General features: G+C 63.0%; 1 long non-coding RNA gene across 1 annotated transcript in view; it reads right to left on the reverse strand.

Annotated features, from left to right (window-relative positions):
- The window catches only part of LOC116623074, a 29,037-nt gene extending 18,461 nt beyond the window's left edge, over positions 1-10,576 (reverse strand). Inside the window, exon 1 of the long non-coding RNA XR_004297670.1 lies at positions 10,514-10,576. This is a non-coding gene — a long non-coding RNA (uncharacterized LOC116623074). The remainder of the gene's footprint in view (positions 1-10,513) is intronic.
- Between the last annotated feature and the right edge of the window lie 78 nt (positions 10,577-10,654).

Below are 10,654 nucleotides of genomic sequence, written 5' to 3' on the forward strand. Positions count from 1 at the left end.
CTGCTCCCTTCTGTGCTGTGTGACCTTGGATGAGTTGCTCAACCTCTCTGAGCCTTGAGTCCTCTTCTGAGAAGAAATGAGGTCAAAGGTGGCGCCTTTCCAGGGCTGCTGGGACTCCACAGGGTAACACAGGTCAAGCCCAGGCCTGGCACACAGACGTGCTCTGTGAAGGGAGCTGCTACCTGACAATGGCTACCATTGGAACTGTTAGGACCGTGGCGTCCTAGCACATGTCGGAAATGTTGCTGGCGGCCCACTCAGGCCTCCTGTCTCTGGGATCACAGAGAAATCTTATTTCTTGAGAGTCGCTTAAAAAAAAATACACAAAGGGGGAACCGTGGGCTGCATGGGTGCGCCTGCCAGGAGTCCCGGGCAGCCCCTCCGCGGGGGCCCCAGGCATGCGCCGGGGGGTGTCGTGCCCCCCCAGGCCTTGGGCGTCCCCTCTGGCACAGCTGGGGGTGGGTGTCGCCCTGCGGGTGCGCGGCCCCCCACCTGGCTGCCGCACCTGTCCCTCAGTGGGAGGATTAGCCACACGGGGGCCTTAATCGCTGCTAATCGCTCCACCATCACCGCGGGATCTCGGATCAGCTGAAGGAGGCGGCTTTATCCAGACAGACGCGGAGATGGCACCTAGTCCCATCTGGGCGCCGACTGTCACAAGTGGCAGCCGGGCCGGGGAAGGCAGGGAGCCGGGAGCCCCTCCCCCTCCCCCACCGGCCAACGGCGCTCAGCTGGGTCCCAACATTGGCTGGGCACGCACTGTGTGACCTGGTACAGTTCTGGGCGCCCGGAGACAGCAGAGACCCTGCCCTCGGGGCACCGCATCCTCTCGGCAAGCTGGGGCCCATCTGACGAGGATGGAACTGAGGCTCACGCACCCAGAGTTAGAGCGGGGCAGCCGGGGCAGACTCCCAGCTGTAGCGGGGCGCCTTGAATCCGCCCCCGTGCCCCCAGAGGTTCAGCCCTCAGGCCGGGGGCACCGTTCCTTCCACACCGTTCCATCCTCCTCTGCTGCAGCTTTTCTGAGCGGAGGCCCGAGCCTTCCCCTCCCCAGCCAGGCCCCCGGACACTGCCTGGGTGCAGAGGCCTGGGAGGCACAGGCTGGGCGGGCTGAGGTTCACGGCCGGCCCTGGGGGCCAGGAGAGGCAGAGACGGCCAAGGGCTCCCCTCCAGGGCCCCCACCATCCCCACCCTCCTCCCTACCTTCTTTTTCAAAAACATAATTTATCTGTGTATTATCAAGAAATCCAGACACTTTAATCAGTGAGCTATGAAGTCAGAATTTCCATTCTTATCTGCGGGAGGAGTGGAAACGGAGGAGATAGGCGGCGGGAACGGATCGCTGGTAGGGAATGTTAATGGGCGGAGAGGCTGGGCTATTGGCCACGGAGACGCCGTATCTCCCCCATTATCAAGGCCGTATCTCACCAACCATCTCAGCGCGGTAATGGGGCCAGTTCAACTTTCCGAGTTATCACAGGAGCTGAAACCTGCGCCCGCCAGAGGCCGGGCCGGCAGACAGTTCCGGGCGGACTGGGCTTCGGCCGGCAAAGCCAGGAGGGGTGGGGGGGACAGCCGTCCTGGCTGGGGTCCCCCCGAGGGCCTGGGTGCCCCCTGACCATCAAGGCCACCACACTGAATGTCGGGAGTCCCTCTGTTCTCCAGGAAAATGTTTGGTTTGGGCAGAGCCGGGCATGGGCATGTTGCACAGGAGGGGAAACTGAGGCAGGAAGCCAGCTCAGGGTCCCAGGGCTCCCGGGCCCTCCTGAGCTGTGCCAGGCCCATGAGGTGAGAGAGTGTGGTGTGAGGGCATGGCAGGTGGGGGGAGGGGGGATGGGAACACCACGCCCTCCTACCTGGTGGCCCCTTCTTGGGGGTTTTTCCAGGCCCTAAGCCCCAGGAGCAGGAAACATCAGTAACAAAGACAGCAGGGTGAGGACACCCTTGTAGGCTCTGCCCCTGCAGGTCCTGAGTGTGAGGCTTGGCTTTGTAGCCCCTTGGCAGCCTGGGGTACACTCAATGCACCCCTCAAATGTGAAAGGGCCTCCCACCGCCCTCAGCCCTCCTGCGTGGGACACCCCATGGGGGCCAGAGCCCATAAGCGGAACACTTTTGTTCATTCAAAGGAAGGGACCCCAAATCCACTCATTCCAACCCTGTGAGGACTTAGTGCTCCCACTTTAATGCTCAGAGGGGCATCTGAGGTGTGGAGTAAGAGTCTCCCCTGAGGCCCGTCCACTGCATGGAGCGCCCATCGGACTCCGAGGGCTCCAGGAACTGCCCCGGCTATAGACCGGGCCGACTGGGGCTCTGGTCCTTCTCCTGCAGCCACCTGGGCCCAGAGAGGGGAAGGGACTCGCCCAAGGTAACATGGCCGGGGAGAAACAGCCTGGTCACCACAGCTGGCCACTGCCCGGAACCACAGGAAGGCCTCAGTTTCCTGGACTTGAGCATGGGTGTTGCCAGGCTGGCTGAGAGCCAGGAGAGCTCGACCCCTGGAAACCACCTCTGTAGCCATCCTGTCCCCCTCCCCCTCCCCCAGGTTGGGGAGCTCGGGCTGCACTCCTCCGTCTGAAAACCCACTGAGCCTCAGTTTCCTGGGCTAATCACTGAGCGTCCCTCAAAAGTGGCTGCAGGAAGGGCATGAGCAAGTGTCTGTAGGTTCTGGGCACACAGCAGGGGCTTAGTAAGTACTCGGTGGCGCCTGCTGCACTGACCCAGCAAGGCCTGGCGAGCCCGGGGTTGATGGCAGGATGAGCCGGGGGCCCCAGACGAGCTGCGCCTGGATGGGAGGAGGCCACGCGGAGTCCTGTGGCTGCCCGAGGCTCTGAGCAGAGGCCTCCTCTTGGGTCTCAAGCGTCGGAGCACCTGATGCCTGGGCAGTCCCCGAGCCCTCCCTGGGGGCTGAGAATCCAGCAGAGCCCAGGACAGATCCCCCACTGCCTGCGAGGCCCGTCCCCAGGGGAAAGCCCACCGCAGGACAGAGCCGTGACCACCTGGCCTGGGCCCTCTTCCCCTCCTGCTCTCTGGGTCTGACTTGCAGGGTGGAGGCTTGATGGAGAAAAGGGAAATTGAGGCAGGTGGCCTGTGACAGGTGTAGGCACCCAGGGCAGACTGGGAAAGCTGGAGGGCCTGAGTCAGACACCAAGAGGAACTGGCTGGAAGCAGGCCCAGGGGGACAGGACAGGACAGATGACCCTCTGTACTCTTCACTTTAACTCTGTCAGACAAGCCCAAGGGCACCCCAGCTCTGGCCCGGGCTGCACCTCTCTACCAGGTCTCGGCCTCCCCACCCTGAGCCGTCGGCATCGATGTTCCACTTTATGGGGGAAACTGAGGCTCAGCTACTTGCAGGAGGCCTGGGCACCCTCCGAGCCCAGCCTGGCATCCCCATAACATCCCCGTCTTGCAAAGGTGAAGACGGAGCCTCGGGAAGGCAGGGAAACTTGTGTGTCTCTGCAGAGTCTTGTCCTTGACCCCAGGATCTGGCCTGTCCTTGGCTGTGGCCACCCACAGGGAAGCTCCTGGAGGCGCCCACGAGCACAGCCCACACGGTGGCCACCCCTCCTTCCCAGGAAGCAGCATGCCTGCCTGTTCTGGGGGGCCTAGGACACACGCCCCCAGCCTGGGAGCTGCGGCAGGCCTTCTGCAGACCACCGCCTCAAACCTGTTTCTATACTGCTCATGCGCTGTGTGACCCTGGTGTAGCCACCCACCCTCTCTGGTCCTCCACTTCTTTGTGTGTAAAACAGGTTGAGAACCCCAACCTTAGCAGGCGTCCAGGAGAATCACGGGAAGGGATGCCTGCAAAGCACTTAGCAGATGGGAGCTATCAGCTGCTGGCTGGCTGGGTCTCTGTCCCCATTGTAGCTCCTGGACTGAAGGAACCAGGAGCCCCCGGGCTGGTCTGAGCTCTGACCATGCTCGGGCTCCTGGAAGCGGTACCCCAGCACCCTCTCTCCTCTTCTAAAGCTGGGGAAAGCCAGGCTCTGGGAGTCCACGGCCTCTGGTCCAGGGGAGGCAGACAGGAGGGACAGGAGGTGGAAGGGAGGGGCTGGCTTATCTGCCTAAGCCAGCTCTGGCCCAAGGTCAGCTGCCACATTCCTGACCCAGCGGGGACACTGCCTTCTCCCAAACAAGGGGCCTTGGGAGAGGGAGAAGGAGGGGAGGAGTGGGCTGGAGAGGTCCTGGGACAGGTGGCCTGGGGGGGCTGAGGCAGCGCGGTCCAGAGAAGTTCTGTCTACCCATCCTGCGGCATGTCCCAGCCCCCTAGGGCCTCAGTTTTCTTACCTGGAAGATGGGTGAACCAATAATGCTGATGGTCATAATGGCAGGGAAGATCCTTGGGCAGGAAAAGGACTGAGGGGATGTGGTGCATCAGGGTCCCCCTGCCCACAAGTCCCTTCAAAAACTATCACCCGAAGGTGGGAGCAGGGGGAGGCTGGAGACAGGACTCTGTGCGAAGTGTCCAGTCTTCCAGGCTTCTGGCAAAATCTCAGTAATGCAACCAGCAGCAACCAGGGCTGCCACATCCACCAAGGATGTGACCTTGGGACAGGACTGTACAGTTGGCACTTGGGATCTCACAGACCTCATAAAGACCCCAGGAAGGAGGTGCTGTTATTAAGCTCTTGCTTCGGAAGAGGGAACTGAGATGAGAGAAGTCATCTGTCCGCAGGGTCACGGTGAGGCCAGGACCCAAGGCCAAGCGGTGGCCCCCTCTGTGGTGGCCTCCCACTCTGGAGATGCGGGCAGCCCAGGCCTGGAGCATAAAGCCTCTGCTACCGGTGTGGGGACAGGGTGGGGATGGAAGCACTAGGGTCCCGGGGGCAGGGTCTCTGTCCTCAGTCCGCCCACTGGCCACACGGGCAGCAGGCGTGGGTGGGAGCAACATGTCCTCCAGCAACAAACAGCTCGGGCTCCCCTCCCAAGCCGGGACCCTGGGTGTGCTCCAAATAGCACCCACAGTATCCCAGCCCTGCTTGGGCACTCGGCACAGCCACAGGAGCAGGCACCGTGTTATACCCATTCTACAGATAAGAAACCGACTGGGAAGGAAAGAGACACTCACCAAAGCCACTCAGCCAGGAAGCTGAGCGGACGGGAGGCCAGAGTGGCAGTCTCAGATGATGTGAATTTCCCTTGGATTCTCATGGCTCAGGTGGCCAGCCACGTGGCCAGCAATGGCATCATCCCTATTTTGCAGATGGGTAAACCGAGGCTCACTCGGGAGGGCCTTGCCCATAGTCCTACATCCATTTCACACTGTGTATCCGTTAAGTCATTATGTGACAGAGTTCTGGAAAGCCCACTATGTGGGGACAGGACAGATCCAGTCCCCACTCCCAGGCTGCAGAGATCTGAGCTGCCTGTGCAAAGGCCCTGGGGCCAGGACTAAAACAAGCCAGCGAAAAATCCTCCCCTCTTAGCTGGAACACAGCTGGGCCAGCCCTGGTGAGGGGCTCTGCCCGATGGGGGCTGCCTTCCCCCAGCCCCCACGTGCTCCTTTTCTCATAAGAACCCACGAAGTGCAACTTCACGGTAGCCGAGCCCTCACCTATGGGCATCTGTCTCCTCCTGTCACTGCTGAGGACACTGAGGCCCACAGGGGGCCAGGAGGTGCATGTGGAGACCAACTCCCTCTGCAGGTGTTACTGCGCCCACTTCTGGATCCCCCTTCACCCCAGGCCACTCCTGCTGAGCGGGGAGCAGTAGACAAGGCCCAGAGAGTAAACACGTGGCTGTGGCCTCAGTTTCCCCCTCTGTGAAATGGGAACAGGGACCCTGGGGCATCTCCAGGGGTATGGTGGCTGGGTGGGCAGGAGCCTAGCCAGGCGCCCGAGGTCCCTGGGCTTGGCGATACCAATCAGCGGGCAACAGCTGCCTCCAGGAGGAGGCCCGTCGATGGCAGATAGGCCGGCTGGGAGTATTATTCACGAGTCCGTCAAGCCCCAGGAACGTCTGGTTGGCATAGAAACAGGAGATAAGGGGTACAATTAATGGCATCACATTCCCTCCTCCTTTCTTCCCCAACTGACCCATTTAAATCCCTGGCGGGTCTGGTGCCATGCTGGGCTCCCAGTGACCTCCAGGGAGGGGCTGGCTGGGCAGGCAGGGCTCGGCCAGGGCTCAGGTCCCCGGGCAGGGCTGGCTTCAGTCTCCCCAGGGAGCACCCCTGCGCAGCAGCGGCTCAGCAAGGAGGCTCTGGGAGACTCGGCAAGGGCTGGGCTGGAGAAGGACCCCACAGCATCTCCGCTCCCAAAGGCCCATTTCACAGATGTGGAGACTGAAGGCAGATAAGCCTGGGGGCGGGAGACAAGAGGAAGGCAGAGTGATGCTCACAGGCTGGCTGGTTCAGGGCGCGGGGCCGGCTGCCTGCGTTCCACCTCTGGCCCCGCCACTTCTTTGGGGGAGAAACTTAAGCAATCTGTGCTCAGTTTCCCCAGATGTAAAGGTGATAAGAATAGGACCTATTTTAAGTTAGTATGTGGCCTGGCACAGAGTAATCTCTGTAAGTATTAGCTGCTGTTAATATTATTACTGTCCAGTGCATGAATGAGCTGCGTGTTTTTCCTGAGGCCCAGGAGTGCAGGAAAACCAAGAACCATCTAGAGCCAGGGTGGAAGCCAACCTCAGGGGTGACAGCTGGGCTCCAGGGTCCACCTGGCCCATTCAAGTCCAGGTTCAGAGCTGGGGGCCCGTGAGGAAGGCCCTCCTGGCCTCTCAGCCCTTCATCCCCTGGGCTCACCACAGATCGGTCCCCATGTTCCCAGGGCTCTGAGGCGGGGGCAAGGGCAGCAGAAGGGGACAGGACTTGCGTCCCTGCTGACCCTGGGATAGCAAGCACTGTCACACCTGTCTTTCACGGAGGGGAAACTGAGGCCATGGAAGGCAAGTGAAATGCCCATGGTGGATCGGCACCAGGATCAGCCAGGTGGCCAGATCCCCCTCTCTCTTCACCCTCTGCCATCCCAGTGAGGTACGGCACGGTGAGGGGCCCCGGGGGGCCATGCCAACTCCCACGTGCCTCCCGTACTTGGGAGGAGACTGTGCCCGGCTCTGCTCTGCGCAGACAATCCCTCTTACGTTCCTGAAAACCTCCTCCCCGTCCTGGGCCTCAGCCGGCTCTCGCACTCTGGCCCTCACCAGAAAGCCCTGGCAGCGCCATAGGCGGGTGCCGAACCGCTGGAGAGAGCACAGGGTGAGTCTGAAGCACGGAGTGAATTAGTCATCCTGGCCACCAATAATTTGTTTAATCAAACTGGGAGAATGTGTGAACAACATCCTCCCAAAAGATGGAGTGGCTGCTGGAGGGGGATGGGCGGGGCAAGTCCCCAGCTTCTGCTGGAAGCCCCCTCCCAGCTGGCCTGGGTTTCCACTAGGTATCTAGCCCCATGGTCCCTGAGGGGCTTCCCCCTGCCAAGTGGCCCCCTTGACATCACCAGTCTGACCTGGAGGCTGATTCCCGTCAGCCTGGCCCAGCCTCCTCACCTCCCACAGGCATCCTTCCCTAGCCTCCCTTGCCTCTGAGCCCTTCACACCCCCGACAACAGCCAGGAATCATCATCCCATTTTTCAGAGTTGGAAACTGAGGCTGGCCCATTGTCCCTGGAGGTACCTCCACGGCGGGCCTACTGCTGACCTCGATGCAGGCACCCCTTCTGGGACGTGTCCCTGACTGGACTTCCACCTATCACCCCCCACCTAAGACAGGGCTGGGACCCAGTGCATGCATACAGCAAGTGCTCAATAAAGACTTGCTGAGTGAATCAAGGCAGGTCTTCCATCCTGATCTGGGGGACCTGCTTGGAAAGACCATCAGCACACTGGCTTCCTCCCTCTCCCCCCAAACTCAGCCCTGGAAACGGAAACCACCTTGATTTTTTTCAACAAAACTCTAAGCAGCCTACACCTAAAACTTGCCAGGAACGCACACCAACCCCAGCACCATTCAGGGGGGAAAACACGCTCTCTCCTGAAGGTGACAACCCCCCCTCGGGCTATCTCACACCATCTCGTAGGAATGGGACGGCTGTCCCCTCCCCTCGCCCCGGAGCTCTGGGCCAGCGCAGAGTCACTTTCCTTTCATTTTGACGGACTGTACCACCCGCAGGGGAGGATCAACTTCTTGGCAATTAAGTATGTTTGGGAAGAAAACTCGCCTAGACGACCCGGCGCAGACGCCCGCTCCCCCTGCCCCCGCTCTGGCCCGGGTCCGAGGCCCCCACTCCCCCAGCCACGACTCCCCCGCGCTGTTGTTGCTTCTAACCGGGCGGGCCTGGTGGCCATAGATAAGGCGTCTTATCGCTCTTGGCGATCGCCATCCGGCCGACTGGCCCTGCGCTTATCGCAGCTCACATCGACCCGGGCGGGAGGAAAGCTCGGATGGCCGGGGGTCCCGAGCTGGGCTCTGCCCCGCGCTCCCAGCCAGCGCGGCCCGGCCTATCGTCTCGGCCATCTGGCCGGCCAAGGCCGCGCTCCTGCCTCGCCCTCCCCCGCTCCCACGTTTGAAGTTAATAAATGGAAGCGCCTATCGCCTCCACCATCGGTTGCGCGCCTTATCAGCACGGCACATCTATCTCTGCGTGGAACAAAAGGCGCACAGAGGCGCGGGCAGCTGCGCCCCGGCTCTGGTGAGGGCGCAGGGGGCGGTGGCCCCAAGCGCCCGCCCCCCCCCCACCACCCGCGGCCTGGTCGCAGGTGAGGCTAGCGGGGCGGGCGCACAGCTGCGAGGGCCGCACGCACCGCCGCGGGCAGAGGGAGGGCGGGCGGGCGCCGCCGCTTGGTGACAATCAGAGTTCGCATCTTAACGCGCCAAGATCTGCCAGAGGGAGGAGGCGCCGGGGGTGGGGGGGGGGGGCAGGGAGGGTGCTCGGTGCCGCCTGCCGCGCCCCGGCCCCTGCCCGGATCCTGGCCGGGCGAGGGTCAGCAGCGGGGGCTCGTCTGCGTGCCCTATGCGGTCCCTGTCCCCAAGGCGCACCGCTCGGCCGACCCTTCTGGGCCAGGGCGCTCGCCCTGCTCGAGGCCTTATCGGCGCTGTCGATCGGTTCCCAGCCTGAGATCTCCCTGCCCGCGCTATCTGTATTTCTCATCACGCTGAAACACATACACACGCACACACGAGAACAGACCGAACAGAGGCGCACAGGGGAGGAGGGGAAAAAGAAACCAGAGAACGAGCGCAGATCGGGACCTGTGGGTGGTTTTAATACTTAAGTTGACTCGATAAAGGCGACTTTCGGAAAACAGGTCCTGCTTGCACATTGGGGGAGTGGGTTACCGGAACCCAGATTCATGCTCGCGTTCCCCCTGTCCAGGACCTCGGGGGCAGACACTCCCCCCCAGGCGCGTGCACATGGGATCCTGGTGGCAGCGGTCGTGTGGCCAGCCCGGGTGCCTGGGGCTGGCAGAGCGCTGGAGGCCTCCCCTCTTCGCTTCCCATCCTGCCTGGCAGATGCGACCCCCGGAGGAAACCCCGTACCCAGGCCCTGGCTGAGAGGCGCGAAGTTATTGGTGTGGGGTGGGGAGCGGCGCTTCCGGTACGCGCGCTCCCTCGCTCCTCGCGCAGCCGAGCGGCCCAGAGTGCGCGGCGCTTTTATCACCGGGCATTGGCAGTATGAACTCAGCGGCCGCGCGGTCCCCTGGGGAGTGGCCCGCGGGCCGGAATAGGCGAGAAACTTGGGACACGCGCAGAGGCGACCGTGACCTGGGGCCGAGTCCCCGGAAGCCCCTCTTCCCTGACTTGGAGTAGCCCCTCGGATAAGGGGGTGGGGGTTGCCTGCCTGCTACACGTGCGGCCTTGGCCGGGACAGAGAGTAAGGTCGGACCTCCAGGAGGCTGTCCCCAGGCAGGGAAGGCTCGAGTTTGGGACCCCAGCGACAGGGCGCGGGGATCTGAGCGGCTGGAGCCGAGCGCACGGGCTGCGGTGGCCGCCCCCACCCCCCAGCCAGGCGGCGACTGGGCCAGCAGGAGAGGTGGTGGGCGCCGGCCGGTCCCCGCCACTTGGTCATGCATTTCCACGCGGCCCGGGTGCCCCCTCTCCCTCCCAGGTCTCTCTCTGTTTCTCCCTCTAGATACAAAGCCTGGGAGAGTCAACCGCGCGGCGAGATAAGATCACAATTTCAGCCCGTCCCGACAGAGCGATCTTATCAGGATGGGACTTGCAGAATGGAATATTTTAAACTTTATCTGAGCCCAGATCGGGGCCGCCTTATCGCAGCACCATCTCGGGGATGCGGGGGAGGGGCAGGACGCAAGGTGGCCGCGCCCCCAGCCGCGCCGCTCCCGGCCCCCTGGGCGGACACCCCTCCGGGCCGGACCCCCGGTGCAGGGGCCAAGACGCGGGGGCCCGGCCGGCCGGCGGAGATTAGATTACTGCGCGCTTGGCGCACAGCGCGGGGGGCGCGGCGCGGGGTGAAGGTCGCGGGCGCCGCGAGCGCAGCCGGCCGGCCGTGTGGGGGCGGGCCAGTGGGGGCCGACGAGGGTCGGGGCGGGCGGGCAAAGTTTGACTCACGCTTGATCTGCCGGGGGTTGCTCTGTTTCCTCCTGGACATGTCTCCGGCGCCGCGCGCCCTCCCGGCGGCCGCCTCTAGCCCCTGGAGGGCGGCGGCGGGCGGCGGGGGCGCGGCGGGGCCGCGGGGCGGCTCATGCCCCC

Source organism: Phoca vitulina, unplaced genomic scaffold, assembly GCF_004348235.1.
Source record: "Phoca vitulina isolate PV1807 unplaced genomic scaffold, GSC_HSeal_1.0 scaffold56, whole genome shotgun sequence".
Lineage (NCBI taxonomy): Eukaryota > Metazoa > Chordata > Mammalia > Carnivora > Phocidae > Phoca > Phoca vitulina.